The sequence below is a fragment of the Lycorma delicatula genome, chromosome 6, assembly GCF_047948215.1.
Source record: "Lycorma delicatula isolate Av1 chromosome 6, ASM4794821v1, whole genome shotgun sequence".
NCBI lineage: Eukaryota > Metazoa > Arthropoda > Insecta > Hemiptera > Fulgoridae > Lycorma > Lycorma delicatula.
In genome coordinates, this window is record NC_134460.1 from 110,375,520 (window position 1) to 110,402,223 (window position 26,704).

The 26,704-nt window shown below is 30.4% G+C and overlaps 1 long non-coding RNA gene across 3 annotated transcripts; it reads left to right on the forward strand.

Annotated features, from left to right (window-relative positions):
• The first annotated feature begins 5,268 nt into the window (after nucleotides 1-5,268).
• LOC142326118 (uncharacterized) lies at nucleotides 5,269-26,228 on the forward strand. 3 transcript variants are annotated; one of them, XR_012756694.1, is made up of 5 exons: nucleotides 5,269-5,366; nucleotides 9,576-9,756; nucleotides 14,654-15,079; nucleotides 19,911-20,336; nucleotides 25,231-26,228. It is a non-coding gene; the product is annotated as an uncharacterized LOC142326118 (long non-coding RNA). The 3 variants fall into 3 exon arrangements; XR_012756696.1 differs by lacking the exon at nucleotides 25,231-26,228 and adding an exon at nucleotides 24,405-24,591; XR_012756695.1 differs by lacking the exon at nucleotides 9,576-9,756.
• Nucleotides 26,229-26,704: the final 476 nt, after the last annotated feature.

Consider the following 26,704-nt stretch of genomic DNA (forward strand, 5'->3'; position numbering starts at 1 on the left):
AGGAAAGTCAGAAAGGAGTTCCTATTGTGGGATATTACTTGATTGAAGAGGCTTGAGATATTGTTCTAAAAATAAATTATTGTCAATATCCATTGGAGCATTTTCAGCCGATTTGAGGATTTTCTAACTGATGCAATTTCCCTAACTTCTAATCCCTACCTCTTGGCAGATAGGAGTATCAACTAACTGCCACGACTACAGCTCTTATAATTTTGGAGAAATTCCTAGGACGGTTTCATCCTTTTCCCAGTAGAGCAGAAATGGCGTATGAAAAGGTGAGATTTTTTCTCACAACCTGACCAATGGCAGGTTAACCAAATGACATTTTTGATTATTAAAAAAATGCAATATAATTACTAAAATAAATTGGTAATTCATTGACCTCTTTGCTGGACAGCTACCTCATGTGACATTTTTAAAAACAGCACAGCTTAAAAAAGATGAAGTCTGAGAAATTTTTTATAAGATCTTTTTTTAAAATTTCCATTTCATTTACATTAATACAGTTAGATTTTCGATCATGAAATTAAAGTTAAAAAAAATTGATATTTTAAGTATGGATTTCATTAAGCCCTGTTGATTTTTGGTCTTAAAATTGTATTTATCAAAGTAATTATTTATTTTGATAAGTTACCCGATCTGGTGAAGTATTTATTTTTGAACAAAGGTAAAAAATGAAAGTGTTACAAAAAAAAAGTATAATCAAGTCATCTATAAACTGTTAATATAAGTAAGTTGGTCTGAGATATATTCAAGTAAACAAAAAACAATCTACTAAAAGAAAAATTAAATTTATTAAACTAACAAAGAGAAGTCAAAGTATTAATTAAGGAGCTCTGTAATATTATTAAAAGTTTTCAATCTTGTGAAAATGAGACATTAAATAAAGACTTGAAAAAAATCATAAGTTATTACAGCATTAAAAATAGTGCTACACTGTTTGCAATAAAAGAATGAGTTCTTTATAATTTAATGATGGTAAAAAAAGTTATATTTTCTATTTAAAAATAAAAGCTGCAGCCTGCCCTGATCCAGGCTCCTTAGGTTATAAACCTTTGATCAGTAACCTGGCTGGCCTTGGGCCAGACAGTCGAACTACTTGTATACCGAAGCAGACCGCTCCTCACCAAGGTGATGTCGATGTAACTATATCCCAGTTCGGAAGACAAAGGTGGCGGTTCTGCCTCATTAAGCTTGTAGAGGTTCCTGGCTTCAATGAACTGTGCAAACTGGGGCCAGTGAGTGGTGAACCCCAGCGGAAGACTTTGCGTTAGCAATCAGCGCTCTTGATGCCCAGGAGACCGTTAACATTAATACGAAGATTAGTTTCTCTGCGCCAAGCTTCTTTTTTTGTTTAATTACAATAATAGGGTAATTATTCAAAAATACAAAGTATCTTAAAAAGAAATGAACACAAATAGTACGAAATGTGCACGAGTTGAAAAAGTACTATAGGAAAATAAAATATATACATAAATACGTACTGCCAGTGGTAGATGTATCTTTTGCCAGCATATGCTTATACTGTTGTTTTTTTTAATTTAATCTAATCAGTCTTATTTTAAACCTTTACGCCAACAATATTTTTATTTTATTAAATGTGTTGAAGGTTCATCTAATAAATAAATAAATGTGAATGTTCGTGAATCTGTCTGTTTGCAACAGCATTATACGAGAACCAACCGACCGATCACTTTAGTTCAGTCTGGAATATAACCTTGAAATATCTATTACTTAAAAAACAACTGAGAAGGTAGATGCTGATTAATTTTAAAAGGGTCTGTGTGCCACACTTAATCTAAAGGCTTGGCAGATATCAAGAAAACCGGTAGAGCAAACGTTTTTTGTCTATAGCTATCTGAATATTAGCAAAGTCTGTATGAATCTGTTCGATGATACTATGATCTGTAAGAAAACCAAACCGGTAGTCAGATAGTTTGTTTTGTTGTAAAAAGGTTCTTCTATATCTGAAAAAGACAGGATCGACATTAGGCCAATTCATTAAACATAGTTATTTTTTATAAATCGTGAATAAAATAAATATTTTCTTCAATCTTATTTGTTTTAACGTAATTTAGGATAAAAAATAAATAAAATTCTCTTTAAATTCAAATTTTCATTAGAAGAAGAATACGAGATCGACTTTAGACGAATTCATTAAACATAATTGTTTATAAATCATCAGTAAAACTACTAAATATTTTTCTTTCAATCTTATTTTTTTAACGAAATTCATTTTTTTCACATAGGGGATAAACGTATCCTGCAAATTTGAAAGTAATCTGTTGGTTGGTTCTTGCATGATGTGATAATAAACAAACATACAAGCTTTTATATATATATATATATTTCCGAATAACCGTGATCTGTTAGAGAGTACACCGGATGCATGCAAAAGCTAGCCTTCAACTTTCTAAATAATACCCTGTTTGAATTTTGAAAATCGGATGATTGTAGAGATATAAGAGCACTCATTGTACCTTCCAAAAAAGCGCTACAGTAGCAACCCGTTTTACCTGTTGATGGTGATGATTGGTCTAGCTTCCCGTGAGGAGCTTGCGTACCTCACCACTAGCCTCACACACAGTCCCAACGGGAATCCCGTTATTGTTAAAAAGAAATTTATTTAATGTGGAAATAATTCTATTATTTTTTTAATATTATTCATTTGATTGATTCGAAGCATTCAGTTCAAACCCGGTCCACACAGTGATAGAAACTCACAGTTAATTAATTCAGTTCATTAAAGTGCGTGCTTCGCTCAGCTAATCTCCACTACTATACATATAATTTTTTTTCGAGATGAAATATATCTAAAAACCTTCTCGGTTATGCCAAGAAACGTGGATAAAAAAAATTTGGTCGTAACTGATTGAGTAGTTACTTGTTACTTTGAGTATCCCGAACAAAAAAAAAACCTCTTCATCTTTTTTTTAATAGTATAGATAAAGTACAGTATCTTGCATTTCTTACAGTATTTTAAATACAGTTAAATATCTTTTGAAGAAGCAAGGTTACTTTGTCGATGCATTTTTAAATAATACAAATAAAAAAAATGTAACGTTCTGCATCCTTCACAGTGTGTATATAAATGTCCTCAATTACTTTTTGTTAATGCCTTCTGATTTGAAGCTCATTACTTATAATTTTTAGCTTCCGGAACCACCATTAATTATTACATCAGAGGATGATATATATGAATGTTAAAGTCAGTGTAGTCTTGTACAGTCCCAGGTCGACCGTTCCTGAGGTGTGTGGTTAACTGAAACCCGACCACCAAAGAACTGCAGTATCCACAATCTAGTATTCAAATCTGTATAACAGTAACTCCCTTTACTATGATTTGAACCTTAGAACTCCTGACTTCAAAATTAGCTGATTTGCGATGTCGAGTTCGAAAAAGAATTCGCTACTAGTAACTTTTTTTCAATGTCACTACTAGTGACTTCTTTTGATTCGTGATAAGTTTCACGGGTTGGTCTAGTGGTGAACTCGTCATTACTTTGCTACACCATACGTCCAACAATGGACATGTTTCAAAGCAGCAGCTTACTGAGCAGTTCGTAAACTCCAATTCCTTTGCTGCATTTTAATAAAATTCCCCTTACCTTTCTTAACACCGGTTGAAAGAGACCGTCTTCAAAACGTTTCATTCTTTGTCTTGTACAACTAATAAGAGACAAAAGAGATCACATCGGAGGCTGCTGCAACTGCACCAATTGTATAATTTTCATTGCGAGGACTACTGTATTTGATAAAGACTTTGCATTGCCTTCAACGTTTAACACGCACGCGGTGAGACAAAGCATAAAATGGCAAACATTGAAGTTAATGTTTGAAACAAATTTGAGATCAATGTTGGACAAATTGTATGGCAGTGTCTTGATCATGACATGAATTCTAAATATTAGGGCTGTATACAATCACATTTTGTAAAGGGGGACCTCATAAAAGTATACTAATGTAAGTTCCCTTATAAATAAGAATCACATCCTTCTGTTGAAGCCTTTCTTTTTTTTCTGTTAAGCCTCTGGAACCGCTGTAAGATATTACTTCACAGGATGATATGTATGAATGTAAATGAAGTGTAGTCTTGTACAGTTGCAGGTCGACCATTCCTGAAATGTGTGGTTAAATGAAAGAACACTGGTATCTACGATCTAGTATTCAAATCCAAGTAAAAGTAACTGCTTTTACAAGGATTTGAACTTCTGTTGAAGCCTGAACATCCGTAAATGAATAATGATAAATGAATTTCAAAATCTCTTGCATTATCAAATGAGTTAGAACAGTGTTGTTAGTTGTACAACTATAGAAAGGAGGATTCCTTTAATGAGTGAAGAAGAGAATTCCCTTATTCATATCTAAATCGCTTTAAAATTCCATCTATATTATTAAATATATATTCTCAATTATTATGTAATTCGGTTAAAAAATGTTTACATAATTCACAAACATTAAATAACTTGAATTCTTGATAACCGATGGCAAATTGTTTACAAATAATAAAAACAATAGAGTACTAATTTGTTAACGAGCAAAATTTCAGATACTGGGCCCAAGAAAATCCTACGCAGCTACACCAGCGTCCGTTGCACAGCCGGAAAGTGACCGTGTGGTGTGCTATGTCATCTTACGGTGTTATAGCCCCTTATTTTTTTGAGGATTACAGTGGTCTTGCGATTACAGTGACGTCGGCTCGTTACGTAGCCGTGCTTGAAACCTTTGTTGTGGTACAACAAAAGAGATTTCTACCGAGTCTTAACACAGCCTGGTTACAACAAGACGGAGCAACGTCACGTACTGCATGAATATCGATGGCAGCAGTACGCCTATTGTTTGGAGAACGTCTCATTTCACGAAATGGTGACGTTAGATGGCTTCCCAGATCGCCTGATCTCTCAGCTTGCGATTACTTTTTGTGGGGTCACCTTAAAAGCAAAGTGTTCCACAGTAGACCTGCTACAACGGAAGAACTGAAGGCAAAGATCCGAGAAGCAATTGCGGAAATTCCAGTCGAGATGTTACGTCAAACCGTGAACAATTTAACGAAGAGACTTCGTGAGTGTTTACGTAGAACAGGTGGTCACCTGCAAGATGTCATTTTTAAAAAATAAACTAAAATGTATGTATCCTAGAATGGCAACATTTGTACAACTACATGAAATAAAATTCATTTTCTAAAAAAAATTTCATTAACATTATTTAATTTTTCAAATTTCCCGTTTCTTTGAATCACTTTGTACAATTACATGTGTTGGCGTCACTGTTTAGTAGATTGGGATCATATGTTTATAATCGTTGTTAAAGTGAAATCTGTATTGTAATATCAGTATTATTTATTTGTGTTCAGTTTTGTTGACCAAGTAAGTAATTTTATACCATTCTAACATAAATTAATAGAATTTAAGTTTGAATTTTTTGTGTTTATGAATTGAAAGTGTAGCTTTAGCCTGCGATGTAAATTTATTTAAATTCGACGTAAAATCGTTTACTTAAGCAGCACATTAAAAAATTCATATATTGTGGCCATATTATTATTAGTTGTTTTTTAATTAGTAATTTTGGCAATTAAGCAGTTTGTTCCAACTTAACTTTTGTATCGTATACGTTATTACTCACGTGGTGTAAGGCAAGGTTAACTGGCGTAGGTTACCCACCGGGTTGGTCTAGTGGTTAACGCGTCTTCCCAAATCAGCTGATTTGGAAGTCGAGGCTTACAGCGTTCAAGTCCTAGTAAAGCCAGTTATTTTTACACGGATTTGAATACTAGATCGTGGATACCGGTGTTCTTTGGTGGTTGGGTTTCAATTAACCACACATCTCAGGAACGGTCGAACTGAGAATGTACAAGACTACACTCATACATATCATCCTCATTCATCCTCTGAAGAATTATCTAAATGGTAGTTACCGGAGGCTAAACAGGAAAAAGAAAGCTGGCGTAGGTTAAGTTTCGTTGAATTATATTTATGAAATAAATAAATAAATAACAATGGTTATATTGGATGATATTAACTATAACCCAAAAGTTTGCTGTTTATAATTATATATATAAATTAACCAATTAACCTTCGCTTGCTAACCTGAACTTATTAACAGAAAAGTTTTGACTATTTAAATAATAAATAATTACTGTATTTATTATTTAAATATTCAAAATGTTAATAGTGATGACGTATACGCTATATAAACGTTGGGGGTGGAACAAACTGCATAAGTGCTATAATTTTCTTTCTGTTAATTGGAAATTATAATACTTATTTTTTATTCGTTTTTCTCCGATACTAATAAAAAAAGAACAGTTGATAGTCGACAGCTTTGTAATATACTGTGAAGCTTTCGATTATGTTACAATTAATGGAAAACAGATTGTCTCATGTTAACTTATAGCAAACTTCAATCGTTTTTAGTAGTGTCTGGTAGAACCATCTAAACTGAAATAGTTTACAAAAAACTATTGTGCCACAGAACAAAGGAAGAAAACCATCCTAACAACTTCTCACAAAAATAATAATTATAAATAAGTACTACATCTAATTCCATCTTCAGGAATAGATTACAAACATCTGAAATCTCTTTTATGAAATTAAAATGGGTCTTTATTGGTTGAATTTGTGCTTCAGATGCAATATTCAAGGCAAAACTTAAGTCTGGTGTTTTGCCCGAAGCTAAATAATTTAAGCTTCTAAATCTTTCCCTGTAATCTTCACCATTGGAGATAAGAAAAGAGTTTCCAGGTTCCCAACCAAGTTCAGTTTGAAAGATTAAGGTTTACAGTTGCTAAATCCATATTTTTGTAGAATTATCTTTGCATATACTGTCAGTTCCATCTCTATAAATTTGCCCATTACAGTAATCTTTTTTCCAAGATAATTTTTCACTTCATTTGATTGTATTCAAATTAAGGATTTATCTTTGTCATTAGGCTCATGATCATTGAAGAAGGACCTGTAATAAGACTTGTCATCAACATGAAAAAAACACCGCAACTTCTTTACGGTGGTGCATGCAGACCAGATTGCTATAAGAAGTTTGCTAGACATTTATACAAACACTAATTTGTGCTCTTTTTATGTTCCATCTTATTTCCTAAAAGTTATCGCATGAACACATTCTTGTTTAGTTGTCCATTGAGGAAAGCAGTCTTCACATCATGAGTAGCTAAAATTGTCATGACTTGTCTTTAAGTGGGAAACAGGGCTGAAATTGTCAAAATAATCTATTTCTGGATGTTTGCTATAGTTTTTAGCAACTAGTCTTGCTTTATACTTTATGATGTCATTCGAATCAGTCTTGATAGCACATACCCATTGGTTATCTAGCACTCCACAATCTGGAAGCTACTCTAACTGCCGCATTTGATTCTGATAAAGAGAATTTATTTTTCATGTTTCACTTTATTCCATTCAGAAGCTGTGTCCCTCTGCATAGTTTCTTGATAATTTGAAGAGAAGAAAAAATATTCCTCCTCTTGATACCTTGAAGGTGTATTTGTCCCATTATCTATTGCTTATGCATGAAGAATCATATTTTCATCTGTTGAGTTTTTTCAGTAAGGTCTTTACTCTGTATGTAAGAAAAATTATGAATATTAGATTCTTGTAATGTTTCTGGTCTGAATTTAAGATCGCTCTAAACAACTTTTAACTTGTCTGGCAAAAGTAGGCCTCATAATGAACAAGAAGATAGGGAAGAGAGTAGAGCATTTCAGAAAGCTTAGCGATAGAATCATTGTTATGAATCACAGGCCAACCAATTAATAAAACTCTTTACATCTTCAATTGACAACAATCAATCATAAATTGATGGTGAAAACCTTTTAGTCTTCTATGGATTTAAATTCCCTTAGCAAGTGATTAAATATTATTAGACCTAAGAAAGAACATTTAAATAACTCAATTCTTGTTCTAGGAGGAACACCATTATCTGCTTGCCGCAAAGGGATTCGTAATCAAAGTATCAAGAATACTATCCTGTTTACAGCCTTCATAATACGTCATTGGTATTCTATAGAAATACATATGATGCAGTGGCAAGATCTTAGGCCACTGAATAATGGGAAGGATTCATGTCATCTACTTTTACCCAATATTATACGTACTACATGCTTCTGAGCAATACAAACTAAAAACACTGTAGTAAGCTCCACCCCATACTTTACTTTGACTCTACAAAAGCATAACAGTGATAAACTCTATTAGTTGTGAGAGCACTAAATCTCACAAACTTACTCAAAAAAGTAATTTACTGATCTGGAACTTCTTCAAAAGGGGCACTACTACCATATCAATCTTTTAGCACCTGTTTTCCTTACACAATAATTTACTTTGTTGAATTTACTAGAACACCATCACAATCCTTAAACCATTATATTACAACTATATCTCAGTTATACTAAGTACTGCTTTGTTTTACGCAAGTGGGCTTATACTTCATTCCTCTCTTACGTTTCTGATTTCAACTTACACTTAATTCTCTTTTTTTTCTGTTTCTAGTCTCCGGAACCATGGCAAGGTATTAGTTCAGAGGATGATTTGTATGAATGAAAATGAAGTGTAGTCTTGTACAACCTCAGGTTGATAGTTCCTGAGATGTGTACTAATTGAAACCCAACCACCAAAGAACACCAGTATCCATGATCTAGAATTCAAATCTATATAAAAGTGCCTTTACTAGAAAAAGTCTTCCTGATTTGTAACTTGTACAATTTTTTTTTAATAAAAATACTTGTAAATAAAAAAAAATACTAATTTATTTTAAATTAATACATTCTTTCTTTACTTTAATCCTGTTCATTACAATTTCTTACATACTTCTAAAATACAAACCTGTCTATAAAACTGTAACTTTGTTGTGCTGGTTCATATCAACATTCAGAGCCTATAGACATACATGGACTTGTCAGTTGAAGATTTAGGATTTTAATACGTGGCAAACCAGATTTTAGTCATTTTTTGAGCCATCTTCAGCAATTGGTGACTTTATCAATTTAGATGCACGCTTTGCATATGAAACTAAACTGACATTCTGCAATCCCTTACACCTCTTTTGTATCACTGAGAGCACAATGTGTTGAAATGTATCATATGCATGTTCAAAGATGATGCTCTCACAGTGAATATTATGAAAGCAGACCAAATTACAAGTAGCACATATACACAAAGTTGGAAACTGTAATTTGCTCATGTTTGTACACTATATACATGCATGTTCATACCCATCACATCAATATGGCTAAAATATTTTTTAACTATGTTTCATTGAGTTGTGGTTGGGGGATTGCAAAATAATCATTATATATGTTTTTTTTTTTACTTTTGAAAGGTTGTGCAGCTAAAAAGGTAGAGAAATTTAAATTGATTTAAATACGCAATAATAACTCAACTCATTAGAGACTTCTAAAACGAAAGTAAAGAGCATTATTTTAAAGACCATGTCAAAGCAAAATTTATTAGAAAATACTTTAAGGTAAATTATATGAAAAATTTTCTAAACCCACAAATTGGAACAAAGTATTCACTCAATAAATAAAATAACAATACTCCAATAAATTTGAATGTGTTACAAAACAGGATACAGCTGGATTCATCAGATGGTAGTTGTGCAAATGATAAGCAGACCTTTGTGATCTACTATTTATTCAAATAAATATAGATTAACAAAATAATACATTATATACATCACATTCAAAGTGCATGGATAAAAAAAAGCAACTGTGCAGGCATTTGGCTGGATAGATCAAGGGAAACCAAGGTAAAACTTTAACAAAAATATAATAATATTAAATATTAATAAGAGTAACAAAATAATAATAATAATAGCAACATCACAAAATGTACAGTTAATTATACACATAGTTATATATTTTCAGCACCATAACTTAAATTCAGTTTTCTAAAATATAAAATAATATTGATAAAAAAGGAATTTTTCCAGAATTTAGCTGGATAGATCAAGGGAAACCATGGTAAAATTTTGATCAGAGCAGCATCATAGTTTATTATAAAGATTTTATATCAATCTGACAATTTGAGTTCATTTTTTAGGTTAAGTATTTAATAATATTTTATTGTTTAAAGTATAAGGAAATTTATTTAAGCCACGGAAAGGAAAACTAATTGTTCTGGCATTTACCTTACTGGACCGAGGGAAACCATGGTAAAACATTGGTCAGAAGAGCTTACAATATTTTATGTCTGTAATATGCTGCAGTATTAAAGGCATATACATAATAAAAGAAATTTATTGGCAATACGTTCATTGTATATTATTTATACATTTAATTAGCTTTTAAACAATAAAATTTGATGAATTTTAATTGTTACTTCTTAAATATCATACATCCTTTAAATCCTGTAGCAAAAAAAAATTACATTTGAAGATGAAACATTTAATAAAATACTGTGTTATGATACAACACCAAACTCAAGGATTTAAATGACAGTTAAAAGGATACTAGGTCTTGGCAAGAATTGAACTAGGGATAAAGAAAAATTAACAAAAATCGTAATTCAAATCCATTTAAAAAAAAGAAAATTTTTTTGAAGTAAATTCCTAACAGTTCAGCTTGATTTTTGATAAATTTAAATGACTAACCAAGTCATTTAATTCACCTTGTGATATAAGATATGGCTTATTGGAAGATAATTCAAAATCATTCACTACTGCCTGATTCTTCATCGCTGCTTTCGAAACATACATTCACACATGACTCAGAAACTGGAATAATTTCACTGTGAGTTACAGGTCTGATTGCAGATTGCAGATTGCAAATTGCAATGAAGGATATTTTCCAGACACACTTGTTAAACAAAAGTAACAATCACTTGCATGATCCTTTGGTTCACACCAAACCATAGGTACACCAGATGGCAAAGCCTTCTGTGTACCTTTCAGCCATCCTCTTAAATATACAGAACAATTAGTGCGTACTATATGAGGATCCCACTTCTTATCCTGATCACCAATTTTACACTGAAAGAACAAATGATATGCTTTTTTAATTAAAGGTGTAATGTTTTTTTCAATTTAATTTTACAATAAACTCACCACATACATAAAAAAAGACATCCACATCATTTACACAATTTTGAGTCATTATGACACTGCACTGTAGGTGATATAAAGATTCTGGGTTCATATCCGTTTTCAATATCAAGTAACAGATTAAAATCATGTATCATACGTTAGAAAACAAAAATTATGTTTATCAGTGTAATTGGATGATAGTTTATTGTTTTTTTTTTTTCAGTTGAAATGATTGTTGTTCTATACTATTCTCATATTTTGTATACTAATAGGAATATCTGAGTCAAAAACAGAAATACAGTATTTCTTAATAAAATTAATATAAAATTTTTGAGAAAATAAATTTTCTTTGCTAATATTGCAAATAATTAAAATATCTACCAATTGTATGTATCATTGTAAAAAGTGCTGTCCAATATATCCAAAAAGTAATAAAAAAGTTCTGTAAGAAAGTAGGGTAAAAAGGTTGGTAGGTTAGAAAATTTAAAGAGGGAAATAGGTAGGTTGAATGTAGTTGGAGTAGGAATTAGCGAGGTTCGGTGAGAAGAGGAAAAAACACCTTTGGTAGGTGATTATAGAGTAATTAACTCAGCCTCAAACAAAGGGTAGGCAAAAGTAGGCCTCATAATGAACAAGAAGATAGGGAAGAGAGTAGAGCATTTCAGAAAGCTTAGCGATAGAATCATTGTTATCAGAATGAAATCAAAACGTAAGCTGACAACGATTGTTAACGTCTATGAGCCTACAAATAAGTGCCCATTATGATGATGATGAGGTTCAGTGTGTACACGAATGAAAGAGGGGAACAACTTGTTGAGATTTACAGGAAGTATAATTTACTAATTGCCAATACCCAGTTTAAAAATCATAATAAAAAACATACATGGGAAAAGCCTGGTAATACTGCAAGTTATCAGATAGATTATATCATGGCCAAATAAAGATTTGGAAATCAACTTGACCTGAATTTGCAAAGCATATCCAGGAGCAGACATTGATAGAGACCATAATTTAGTTATGATGAAATTTTGGGGTTTAAAAACCAAAAGAAAAAGTGTCAGATGAATTAGTGGAATTTAGAGATTCTTGAGGAAGAGGAGGTAAAGAAGAATTTTGAGGAGGACATCGCAGGAGGTCTGAGTAAAACTGATATGGTAGAAAATGTAGAAGAAAAATGGGAGAATGTTAAAAAGGAAATTCTTAAATCAGCAGAAGTGAACTTAAGCAGAACAAAGAGAACTAATAGAAAACCTTGGTTATCAGAGGATATATTGCAGTTGATGGAGAACGTAAAAAATATAAGAATGCTGGTGATGAAGAACGTATTTAACTTTATAGAATTTGCTTTTGAATGTAAATACCAATTTAAATAAATCTGTAACAGTATCAGAAATTGTCCATAACCAGCGTGGCATTGCATGGTATGATTTTAAAAACTTGTTGAAATAAGAATTTGAATATTTGAAATAATGAACTGAATACAAATAACTGCACTGAATTGTACATATTACTTTTTGTGTATTGCTAGTAATTTATAAATAACTTTTTTGTATTTGTATAAATCATCGTAATTTTAATTCCACTAACAGATTACAAGTGAAAATAAAATTATTTACAGTTAAAAAAATTCTTAATACATATGCTTAGTAGACATACAACCAAACAATATAAAATAGAAGTAAAATAATAAAAGTAACCAATTATCACATAATCTAGTGGAACTAGATACCCCCTATAGTAATAACTCTATTGGAGGTTACTATCCAAATATTTTCGGTGAGTAAAATAATAAAACTAATCAATTATTGAATAATTGTCAAGTGTGGATTTCAAAATTAATTACATAATACAAGTCTTGCAGTACTAAAATTTCAGATAGTGACAAGATTATATATACATACATACAGATTAAATAACTCAGAACCATTAATACAATACAAGAATACAGTGATAAAATTGAAAATGAAATTAATCCTAGATAAAATTTAAAGAAAAAGAAAGAAAAAAATATAAAACTTTTAGTCATCAATTCCACCCAGAATCACAGGCCAACCAATTAATAAAACTCTTTACATCTTCAATTGACAACAATCAATCATAAATTGATGGTGAAAACTTTTTAGTCTTCTATGGATTTAAATTCCCTTAGCACGTGATTAAATATTATTAGACCTAAGAAAGAACATTTAAATAACTCAATTCTTGTTCTAGGAGGAACACCATTATCTGCTTGCCGCAAAGGGATTCGTAATCAAAGTATCAAGAATACTATCCTGTTTACAGCCTTCATAATACGTCATTGGTATTCTATAGAAATACATATGATGCAGTGGCAAGATCTTAGGCCACTGAATAATGGGAAGGATTCATGTCATCTACTTTTACCCAATATTATACGTACTACATGCTTCTGAGCAATACAAACTAAAAACACTGTAGTAAGCTCCACCCCATACTTTACTTTGACTCTACAAAAGCATAACAGTGATAAACTCTATTAGTTGTGAGAGCACTAAATCTCACAAACTTACTCAAAAAAGTAATTTACTGATCTGGAACTTCTTCAAAAGGGGCACTACTACCATATCAATCTTTTAGCACCTGTTTTCCTTACACAACAATTTACTTTGTTGAATTTACTAGAACACCATCACAATCCTTAAACCATTATATTACAACTATATCTCAGTTATACTAAGTACTGCTTTGTTTTACGCAAGTGGGCTTATACTTCATTCCTCTCTTTCGTTTCTAATTTCAACTTACACATAATTCTCTTTTTTTTTCTGTTTCTAGTCTCCGGCAAGGTATTAGTTCAGAGGATGATTTGTATGAATGAAAATGAAGTGTAATCTTGTACAACCTCAGGTTGATAGTTGCTGAGATGTGTACTAATTGAAACCCAACCACCAAAGAACACCAGTATCCATGATCTAGAATTCAAATCTATATAAAAGTGCCTTTACTAGAAAAATTCTTCCTGATTTGTAACTTGTACAATTTTTTTTTAATAAAAATACTTGTAAATAAAAAAAAATACTAATTTATTTTAAATTAATACATTCTTTCTTTACTTTAATCCTGTTCATTACAAATTCTTACATACTTCTAAAATACAAACCTGTCTATAAAACTGTAACTTTGTTGTGCTGGTTCATATCAACATTCAGAGCCTATAGACATACATGGACTTGTCAGTTGAAGATTTAGGATTTTAATACGTGGCAAACCAGATTTTAGTCATTTTTTGAGCCATCTTCAGCAATTGGTGATTTTATCAATTTAGATGCACGCTTTGCATATGAAACTAAACTGACATTCTGCAATCCCTTACACCTCTTTTGTACCACTGAGAGCATAATGTGTTGAAATGTATCATATGCATGTTCAAAGATGATGCTCTCACAGTGAATATTATGAAAGCAGACCAAATTACAAGTAGCATATATACACAAAGTTGGAAACTGTAATTTGCTCATGTTTGTACACTATATACATGCATGTTCATACCCATCACATCAACATGGCTAAAATATTTTTTAACTATGTTTCATTGAGTTGTGGTTGGGGGATTGCAAAATAATCATTATATATGTTTTTTTTTTTTTTTTACTTTTTAAAGGTTGTGCAGCTAAAAAGGTAGAAAAATTTAAATTGATTTAAATACGCAATAATAACTCAACTCATTAGAGACTTCTAAAACAAAAGTAAAGAGCATTATTTTAAAGACCATGTCAAAGCAAAATTTATTAGAAAATACTTTAAGGTAAATTATATGAAAAATTTTCTAAACCCACAAATTGGAACAAAGTATTCACTCAATAAATAAAATAACAATACTCCAATAAATTTGAATGTGTTATAAACAGGATACAGCTGGATTCATCAGATGGTAGTTGTGCAAATGATAAGCAGACCTTTGTGATCTACTATTTATTCAAATAAATATAGATTAATTAAATAATACATTATATACATCACAGTCATAGTGCATGGATAAAAAAGCAACTGTGCAGGCATTTGGCTGGATAGATCAAGGGAAACCAAGGTAAAACTTTAACAAAAATATAATAATATTAAATATTAATAAGAGTAACAAAATAATAATAGCAACATCACAAAATGTACAGTTAATTATACACATAGTTATATATTTTCAGCACCATAACTTAAATTCAGTTTTCTAAAATATAAAATATTGATGAAAAAGGAATTTTTCCAGAATTTAGCTGGATAGATCAAGGGAAACCATGGTAAAATTTTGATCAGAGCAGCATCATAGTTTATTATAAAGATTTTATATCAATCTGACAATTTGAGTTCATTTTTTAGGTTAAGTATTTAATAATATTTTATTGTTTAAAGTATAAGGAAATTTATTTAAGCCACGGAAAGGAAAACTAATTGTTCTGGCATTTACCTTACTGGACCGAGGGAAACCATGGTAAAACATTGGTCAGAAGAGCTTACAATATTTTATGTCTGTAATATGCTGCAGTATTAAAGGCATATACATAATAAAAGAAATTTATTGGCAATACGTTCATTGTATATTATTTATACATTTAATTAGCTTTTAAACAATAAAATTTGATGAATTTTAATTGTTACTTCTTGAATATCATACATCCTTTAAATCCTGTAGCAAAAAAAAATTACATTTGAAGATGAAACATTTAATAAAATACTGTGTTATGATACAACACCAAACTCAAGGATTTAAATGACAGATAAAAGGATACTAGGTCTTGGCAAGAATTGAACTAGGGATAAAGAAAAATTAACAAAAATCGTAATTCAAATCCATTTAAAAAAAAGAAAATTTTTTTGAAGTAAATTCCTAACAGTTCAGCTTGATTTTTGATAAATTTAAATGACTAACCAAGTCATTTAATTCACCTTGTGATATAAGATGTGGCTTATTGGAAGATAATTCAAAATCATTCACTACTGCCTGATTCTTCATCGCTGCTTTCGAAACATACATTCACACATGACTCAGAAACTGGAATAATTTCACTGTGAGTTACAGGTCTGATTGCAGATTGCAGATTGCAAATTGCAATGAAGGATATTTTCCAGACACACTTGTTAAACAAAAGTAACAATCACTTGCATGATCCTTTGGTTCACACCAAACCATAGGTACACCAGATGGCAAAGCCTTCTGTGTACCTTTCAGCCATCCTCTTAAATATACAGAACAATTAGTGCGTACTATATGAGGATCCCACTTCTTATCCTGATCACCAATTTTACACTGAAAGAACAAATGATATGCTTTTTTAATTAAAGGTGTAATGTTTTTTTCAATTTAATTTTACAATAAACTCACCACATACATAAAAAAAGACATCCACATCATTTACACAATTTTGAGTCATTATGACACTGCACTGTAGGTGATATAAAGATTCTGGGTTCATATCCGTTTTCAATATCAAGTAACAGATTAAAATCATGTATCATACGTTAGAAAACAAAAATTATGTTTATCAGTGTAATTGGATGATAGTTTATTGTTTTTTTTTTTTTTCAGTTGAAATGATTGTTGTTCTATACTATTCTCATATTTTGTATACTAATAGGAATATCTGAGTCAAAAACAGAAATACAGTATTTCTTAATAAAATTAATATAAAATTTTTGAGAAAATAAATTTTCTTTGCTAATATTGCAAATAATTAAAATATCTACCAATTGTATGTATCATTGTAAAAAGTGCTGTCCAATATATCCAAAAAGTAATAAAAAAGTTCTGTAAGAAAGTAGGGTAAAAAGGTTGGTAGGTTAGAAAATTTAAAGAGGGAAATAGGTAGGTTGAATGTAGTTGGAGTAGGAATTAGCGAGGTTCGGTGAGAAGAGGAAAAAACACCTTTGGTAGGTGATTATAGAGTAATTAACTCAGCCTCAAACAAAGGGCAGGCAAAAGTAGGCCTCATAATGAACAAGAAGATAGGGAAGAGAGTAGAGCATTTCAGAAAGCTTAGCGATAGAATCATTGTTATCAGAATGAAATCAAAACGTAAGCTGACAACGATTGTTAACGTCTATGAGCCTACAAATAAGTGCCCATTATGATGATGATGAGGTTCAGTGTGTACACGAATGAAAGAGGGGAACAACTTGTTGAGATTTACAGGAAGTATAATTTACTAATTGCCAATACCCAGTTTAAAAATCATAATAAAAAACATACATGGGAAAAGCCTGGTAATACTGCAAGTTATCAGATAGATTATATCATGGCCGAATAAAGATTTGGAAATCAACTTGACCTGAATTTGCAAAGCATATCCAGGAGCAGACATTGATAGAGACCATAATTTAGTTATGATGAAATGTAGATTGGGGTTTAAAAACCAAAAGAAAAAGTGTCAGATGAATTAGTGGAATTTAGAGATTCTTGAGGAAGAGGAGGTAAAGAAGAATTTTGAGGAGGACATCGCAGGAGGTCTGAGTAAAACTGATATGGTAGAAAATGTAGAAGAAAAATGGGAGAATGTTAAAAAGGAAATTCTTAAATCAGCAGAAGTGAACTTAAGCAGAACAAAGAGAACTAATAGAAAACCTTGGTTATCAGAGGATATATTGCAGTTGATGGAGAACGTAAATACCAATTTAAATAAATCTGTAACAGTATCAGAAATTGTCCATAACCAGCGTGGCATTGCATGGTATGATTTTAAAAACTTGTTGAAATAAGAATTTGAATATTTGAAATAATGAACTGAATACAAATAACTGCACTGAATTGTACATATTACTTTTTGTGTATTGCTAGTAATTTATAAATAACTTTTTTGTATTTGTATAAATCATCGTAATTTTAATTCCACTAACAGATTACAAGTGAAAATAAAATTATTTACAGTTAAAAAAATTCTTAATACATATGCTTAGTAGACATACAACCAAACAATATAAAATAGAAGTAAAATAATAAAAGTAACCAATTATCACATAATCTAGTGGAACTAGATACCCCCTATAGTAATAACTCTATTGGAGGTTACTATCCAAATATTTTCGGTGAGTAAAATAATAAAACTAATCAATTATTGAATAATTGTCAAGTGTGGATTTCAAAATTAATTACATAATACAAGTCTTGCAGTACTAAAATTTCAGATAGTGACAAGATTATATATACATACATACAGATTAAATAACTCAGAACCATTAATACAATACAAGAATACAGTGATAAAATTGAAAATGAAATTAATCCTAGATAAAATTTAAAGAAAAAGAAAGAAAAAAATATGAAACTTTTAGTCATCAATTCCACCCAGAATCACAGGCCAACCAATTAATAAAACTCTTTACATCTTCAATTGACAACAATCAATCATAAATTGATGGTGAAAACTTTTTAGTCTTCTATGGATTTAAATTCCCTTAGCACGTGATTAAATATTATTAGACCTAAGAAAGAACATTTAAATAACTCAATTCTTGTTCTAGGAGGAACACCATTATCTGCTTGCCGCAAAGGGATTCGTAATCAAAGTATCAAGAATACTATCCTGTTTACAGCCTTCATAATACGTCATTGGTATTCTATAGAAATACATATGATGCAGTGGCAAGATCTTAGGCCACTGAATAATGGGAAGGATTCATGTCATCTACTTTTACCCAATATTATACGTACTACATGCTTCTGAGCAATACAAACTAAAAACACTGTAGTAAGCTCCACCCCATACTTTACTTTGACTCTACAAAAGCATAACAGTGATAAACTCTATTAGTTGTGAGAGCACTAAATCTCACAAACTTACTCAAAAAAGTAATTTACTGATCTGGAACTTCTTCAAAAGGGGCACTACTACCATATCAATCTTTTAGCACCTGTTTTCCTTACACAATAATTTACTTTGTTGAATTTACTAGAACACCATCACAATCCTTAAACCATTATATTACAACTATATCTCAGTTATACTAAGTACTGCTTTGTTTTACGCAAGTGGGCTTATACTTCATTCCTCTCTTTCGTTTCTAATTTCAACTTACACATAATTCTCTTTTTTTTTCTGTTTCTAGTCTCTGGCAAGGTATTAGTTCAGAGGATGATTTGTATGAATGAAAATGAAGTGTAATCTTGTACAACCTCAGGTTGATAGTTGCTGAGATGTGTACTAATTGAAACCCAACCACCAAAGAACACCAGTATCCATGATCTAGAATTCAAATCTATATAAAAGTGCCTTTACTAGAAAAATTCTTCCTGATTTGTAACTTGTACAATTTTTTTTTAATAAAAATACTTGTAAATAAAAAAAAATACTAATTTATTTTAAATTAATACATTCTTTCTTTACTTTAATCCTGTTCATTACAAATTCTTACATACTTCTAAAATACAAACCTGTCTATAAAACTGTAACTTTGTTGTGCTGGTTCATATCAACATTCAGAGCCTATAGACATACATGGACTTGTCAGTTGAAGATTTAGGATTTTAATACGTGGCAAACCAGATTTTAGTCATTTTTTGAGCCATCTTCAGCAATTGGTGATTTTATCAATTTAGATGCACGCTTTGCATATGAAACTAAACTGACATTCTGCAATCCCTTACACCTCTTTTGTACCACTGAGAGCATAATGTGTTGAAATGTATCATATGCATGTTCAAAGATGATGCTCTCACAGTGAATATTATGAAAGCAGACCAAATTACAAGTAGCATATATACACAAAGTTGGAAACTGTAATTTGCTCATGTTTGTACACTATATACATGCATGTTCATACCCATCACATCAACATGGCTAAAATATTTTTTAACTATGTTTCATTGAGTTGTGGTTGGGGGATTGCAAAATAATCATTATATATGTTTTTTTTTTTTTTTTTACTTTTTAAAGGTTGTGCAGCTAAAAAGGTAGAAAAATTTAAATTGATTTAAATACGCAATAATAACTCAACTCATTAGAGACTTCTAAAACAAAAGTAAAGAGCATTATTTTAAAGACCATGTCAAAGCAAAATTTATTAGAAAATACTTTAAGGTAAATTATATGAAAAATTTTCTAAACCCACAAATTGGAACAAAGTATTCACTCAATAAATAAAATAACAATACTCCAATAAATTTGAATGTGTTATAAACAGGATACAGCTGGATTCATCAGATGGTAGTTGTGCAAATGATAAGCAGACCTTTGTGATCTACTATTTATTCAAATAAATATAGATTAATTAAATAATACATTATATACATCACAGTCATAGTGCATGGATAAAAAAGCAACTGTGCAGGCATTTGGCTGGATAGATCAAGGGAAACCAAGGTAAAACTTTAACAAAAATATAATAATATTAAATATTAATAAGAGTAACAAAATAATAATAGCAACATCACAAAATGTACAGTTAATTATACACATAGTTATATATTTTCAGCACCATAACTTAAATTCAGTTTTCTAAAATATAAAATATTGATGAAAAAGGAATTTTTCCAGAATTTAGCTGGATAGATCAAGGGAAACCATGGTAAAATTTTGATCAGAGCAGCATCATAGTTTATTATAAAGATTTTATATCAATCTGACAATTTGAGTTCATTTTTTAGGTTAAGTATTTAATAATATTTTATTGTTTAAAGTATAAGGAAATTTATTTAAGCCACGGAAAGGAAAACTAATTGTTCTGGCATTTACCTTACTGGACCGAGGGAGACCATGGTAAAACATTGGTCAGAAGAGCTTACAATATTTTATGTGTGTAATATGCTGCAGTATTAAAGGCATATACATAATAAAAGAAATTTATTGGCAATACGTTCATTGTATATTATTTATACATTTAATTAGCTTTTAAACAATAAAATTTGATGAATTTTAATTGTTACTTCTTGAATATCATACATCCTTTAAATCCTGTAGCAAAAAAAAATTACATTTGAAGATGAAACATTTAATAAAATACTGTGTTATGATACAACACCAAACTCAAGGATTTAAATGACAGATAAAAGGATACTAGGTCTTGGCAAGAATTGAACTAGGGATAAAGAAAAATTAACAAAAATCGTAATTCAAATCCATTTAAAAAAAAGAAAATTTTTTTGAAGTAAATTCCTAACAGTTCAGCTTGATTTTTGATAAATTTAAATGACTAACCAAGTCATTTAATTCACCTTGTGATATAAGATGTGGCTTATTGGAAGATAATTCAAAATCATTCACTACTGCCTGATTCTTCATCGCTGCTTTCGAAACATACATTCACACATGACTCAGAAACTGGAATAATTTCACTGTGAGTTACAGGTCTGATTGCAGATTGCAGATTGCAAATTGCAATGAAGGATATTTTCCAGACACACTTGTTAAACAAAAGTAACAATCACTTGCATGATCCTTTGGTTCACACCAAACCATAGGTACACCAGATGGCAAAGCCTTCTGTGTACCTTTCAGCCATCCTCTTAAATATACAGAACAATTAGTGCGTACTATATGAGGATCCCACTTCTTATCCTGATCACCAATTTTACACTGAAAGAACAAATGATATGCTTTTTTAATTAAAGGTGTAATGTTTTTTTCAATTTAATTTTACAATAAACTCACCACATACATAAAAAAAGACATCCACATCATTTACACAATTTTGAGTCATTATGACACTGCACTGTAGGTGATATAAAGATTCTGGGTTCATATCCGTTTTCAATATCAAGTAACAGATTAAAATCATGTATCATACGTTAGAAAACAAAAATTATGTTTATCAGTGTAATTGGATGATAGTTTATTGTTTTTTTTTTTTTTCAGTTGAAATGATTGTTGTTCTATACTATTCTCATATTTTGTATACTAATAGGAATATCTGAGTCAAAAACAGAAATACAGTATTTCTTAATAAAATTAATATAAAATTTTTGAGAAAATAAATTTTCTTTGCTAATATTGCAAATAATTAAAATATCTACCAATTGTATGTATCATTGTAAAAAGTGCTGTCCAATATATCCAAAAAGTAATAAAAAAGTTCTGTAAGAAAGTAGGGTAAAAAGGTTGGTAGGTTAGAAAATTTAAAGAGGGAAATAGGTAGGTTGAATGTAGTTGGAGTAGGAATTAGCGAGGTTCGGTGAGAAGAGGAAAAAACACCTTTGGTAGGTGATTATAGAGTAATTAACTCAGCCTCAAACAAAGGGCAGGCAAAAGTAGGCCTCATAATGAACAAGAAGATAGGGAAGAGAGTAGAGCATTTCAGAAAGCTTAGCGATAGAATCATTGTTATCAGAATGAAATCAAAACGTAAGCTGACAACGATTGTTAACGTCTATGAGCCTACAAATAAGTGCCCATTATGATGATGATGAGGTTCAGTGTGTACACGAATGAAAGAGGGGAACAACTTGTTGAGATTTACAGGAAGTATAATTTACTAATTGCCAATACCCAGTTTAAAAATCATAATAAAAAACATACATGGGAAAAGCCTGGTAATACTGCAAGTTATCAGATAGATTATATCATGGCCAAATAAAGATTTGGAAATCAACTTGACCTGAATTTGCAAAGCATATCCAGGAGCAGACATTGATAGAGACCATAATTTAGTTATGATGAAATGTAGATTGGGGTTTAAAAACCAAAAGAAAAAGTGTCAGATGAATTAGTGGAATTTAGAGATTCTTGAGGAAGAGGAGGTAAAGAAGAATTTTGAGGAGGACATCGCAGGAGGTCTGAGTAAAACTGATATGGTAGAAAATGTAGAAGAAAAATGGGAGAATGTTAAAAAGGAAATTCTTAAATCAGCAGAAGTGAACTTAAGCAGAACAAAGAGAACTAATAGAAAACCTTGGTTATCAGAGGATATATTGCAGTTGATGGAGAACGTAAAAAATATAAGAATGCTGGTGATGAAGAACGTATTTAACTTTATAAAATTTGCTTTTGAATGTAAATACCAATTTAAATAAATCTGTAACAGTATCAGAAATTGTCCATAACCAGCGTGGCATTGCATGGTATGATTTTAAAAACTTGTTGAAATAAGAATTTGAATATTTGAAATAATGAACTGAATACAAATAACTGCACTGAATTGTACATATTACTTTTTGTGTATTGCTAGTAATTTATAAATAACTTTTTTGTATTTGTATAAATCATCGTAATTTTAATTCCACTAACAGATTACAAGTGAAAATAAAATTATTTACAGTTAAAAAAATTCTTAATACATATGCTTAGTAGACATACAACCAAACAATATAAAATAGAAGTAAAATAATAAAAGTAACCAATTATCACATAATCTAGTGGAACTAGATACCCCCTATAGTAATAACTCTATTGGAGGTTACTATCCAAATATTTTCGGTGAGTAAAATAATAAAACTAATCAATTATTGAATAATTGTCAAGTGTGGATTTCAAAATTAATTACATAATACAAGTCTTGCAGTACTAAAATTTCAGATAGTGACAAGATTATATATACATACATACAGATTAAATAACTCAGAACCATTAATACAATACAAGAATACAGTGATAAAATTGAAAATGAAATTAATCCTAGATAAAATTTAAAGAAAAAGAAAGAAAAAAATATGAAACTTTTAGTCATCAATTCCACCCAGAATCACAGGCCAACCAATTAATAAAACTCTTTACATCTTCAATTGACAACAATCAATCATAAATTGATGGTGAAAACTTTTTAGTCTTCTATGGATTTAAATTCCCTTAGCACGTGATTAAATATTATTAGACCTAAGAAAGAACATTTAAATAACTCAATTCTTGTTCTAGGAGGAACACCATTATCTGCTTGCCGCAAAGGGATTCGTAATCAAAGTATCAAGAATACTATCCTGTTTACAGCCTTCATAATACGTCATTGGTATTCTATAGAAATACATATGATGCAGTGGCAAGATCTTAGGCCACTGAATAATGGGAAGGATTCATGTCATCTACTTTTACCCAATATTATACGTACTACATGCTTCTGAGCAATACAAACTAAAAACACTGTAGTAAGCTCCACCCCATACTTTACTTTGACTCTACAAAAGCATAACAGTGATAAACTCTATTAGTTGTGAGAGCACTAAATCTCACAAACTTACTCAAAAAAGTAATTTACTGATCTGGAACTTCTTCAAAAGGGGCACTACTACCATATCAATCTTTTAGCACCTGTTTTCCTTACACAATAATTTACTTTGTTGAATTTACTAGAACACCATCACAATCCTTAAACCATTATATTACAACTATATCTCAGTTATACTAAGTACTGCTTTGTTTTACGCAAGTGGGCTTATACTTCATTCCTCTCTTTCGTTTCTAATTTCAACTTACACATAATTCTCTTTTTTTTTCTGTTTCTAGTCTCTGGCAAGGTATTAGTTCAGAGGATGATTTGTATGAATGAAAATGAAGTGTAATCTTGTACAACCTCAGGTTGATAGTTGCTGAGATGTGTACTAATTGAAACCCAACCACCAAAGAACACCAGTATCCATGATCTAGAATTCAAATCTATATAAAAGTGCCTTTACTAGAAAAATTCTTCCTGATTTGTAACTTGTACAATTTTTTTTAAATAAAAATACTTGTAAATAAAAAAAAATACTAATTTATTTTAAATTAATACATTCTTTCTTTACTTTAATCCTGTTCATTACAAATTCTTACATACTTCTAAAATACAAACCTGTCTATAAAACTGTAACTTTGTTGTGCTGGTTCATATCAACATTCAGAGCCTATAGACATACATGGACTTGTCAGTTGAAGATTTAGGATTTTAATACGTGGCAAACCAGATTTTAGTCATTTTTTGAGCCATCTTCAGCAATTGGTGATTTTATCAATTTAGATGCACGCTTTGCATATGAAACTAAACTGACATTCTGCAATCCCTTACACCTCTTTTGTACCACTGAGAGCACAATGTGTTGAAATGTATCATATGCATGTTCAAAGATGATGCTCTCACAGTGAATATTATGAAAGCAGACCAAATTACAAGTAGCATATATACACAAAGTTGGAAACTGTAATTTGCTCATGTTTGTACACTATATACATGCATGTTCATACCCATCACATCAACATGGCTAAAATATTTTTTAACTATGTTTCATTGAGTTGTGGTTGGGGGATTGCAAAATAATCATTATATATGTTTTTTTTTTTTTTTTACTTTTTAAAGGTTGTGCAGCTAAAAAGGTAGAAAAATTTAAATTGATTTAAATACGCAATAATAACTCAACTCATTAGAGACTTCTAAAACAAAAGTAAAGAGCATTATTTTAAAGACCATGTCAAAGCAAAATTTATTAGAAAATACTTTAAGGTAAATTATATGAAAAATTTTCTAAACCCACAAATTGGAACAAAGTATTCACTCAATAAATAAAATAACAATACTCCAATAAATTTGAATGTGTTATAAACAGGATACAGCTGGATTCATCAGATGGTAGTTGTGCAAATGATAAGCAGACCTTTGTGATCTACTATTTATTCAAATAAATATAGATTAATTAAATAATACATTATATACATCACATTCAAAGTGCATGGATAAAAAAGCAACTGTGCAGGCATTTGGCTGGATAGATCAAGGGAAACCAAGGTAAAACTTTAACAAAAATATAATAATATTAAATATTAATAAGAGTAACAAAATAATAATAGCAACATCACAAAATGTACAGTTAATTATACACATAGTTATATATTTTCAGCACCATAACTTAAATTCAGTTTTCTAAAATATAAAATATTGATGAAAAAGGAATTTACCAGAATTTAGCTGGATAGATCAAGGGAAACCATGGTAAAATTTTGATCAGAGCAGCATCATAGTTTATTATAAAGATTTTATATCAATCTGACAATTGGAGTTCATTTTTCTATTAAACAACAGAAATATATATAAAACAGTAATACATTAACAACTAACAGTTGAGGATTAAGGCAAACAAATACAGAAAAAATATTTAGGTTAAGTATTTAATAATATTTTATTGTTTAAAGTATAAGGAAATTTATTTAAGCCACGGAAAGGAAAACTAATTGTTCTGGCATTTACCTTACTGGACCGAGGGAAACCATGGTAAAACATTGGTCAGAAGAGCTTACAATATTTTATGTCTGTAATATGCTGCAGTATTAAAGGCATATACATAATAAAAGAAATTTATTGGCAATACGTTCATTGTATATTATTTATACATTTAATTAGCTTTTAAACAATAAAATTTGATGAATTTTAATTGTTACTTCTTGAATATCATACATCCTTTAAATCCTGTAGCAAAAAAAAATTACATTTGAAGATGAAACATTTAATAAAATACTGTGTTATGATACAACACCAAACTCAAGGATTTAAATGACAGATAAAAGGATACTAGATCTTGGCAAGAATTGAACTAGGGATAAAGAAAAATTAACAAAAATCGTAATTCAAATCCATTTAAAAAAAAGAAAATTTTTTTGAAGTAAATTCCTAACAGTTCAGCTTGATTTTTGATAAATTTAAATGACTAACCAAGTCATTTAATTCACCTTGTGATATAAGATATGGCTTATTGGAAGATAATTCAAAATCATTCACTACTGCCTGATTCTTCATCGCTGCTTTCGAAACATACATTCACACATGACTCAGAAACTGG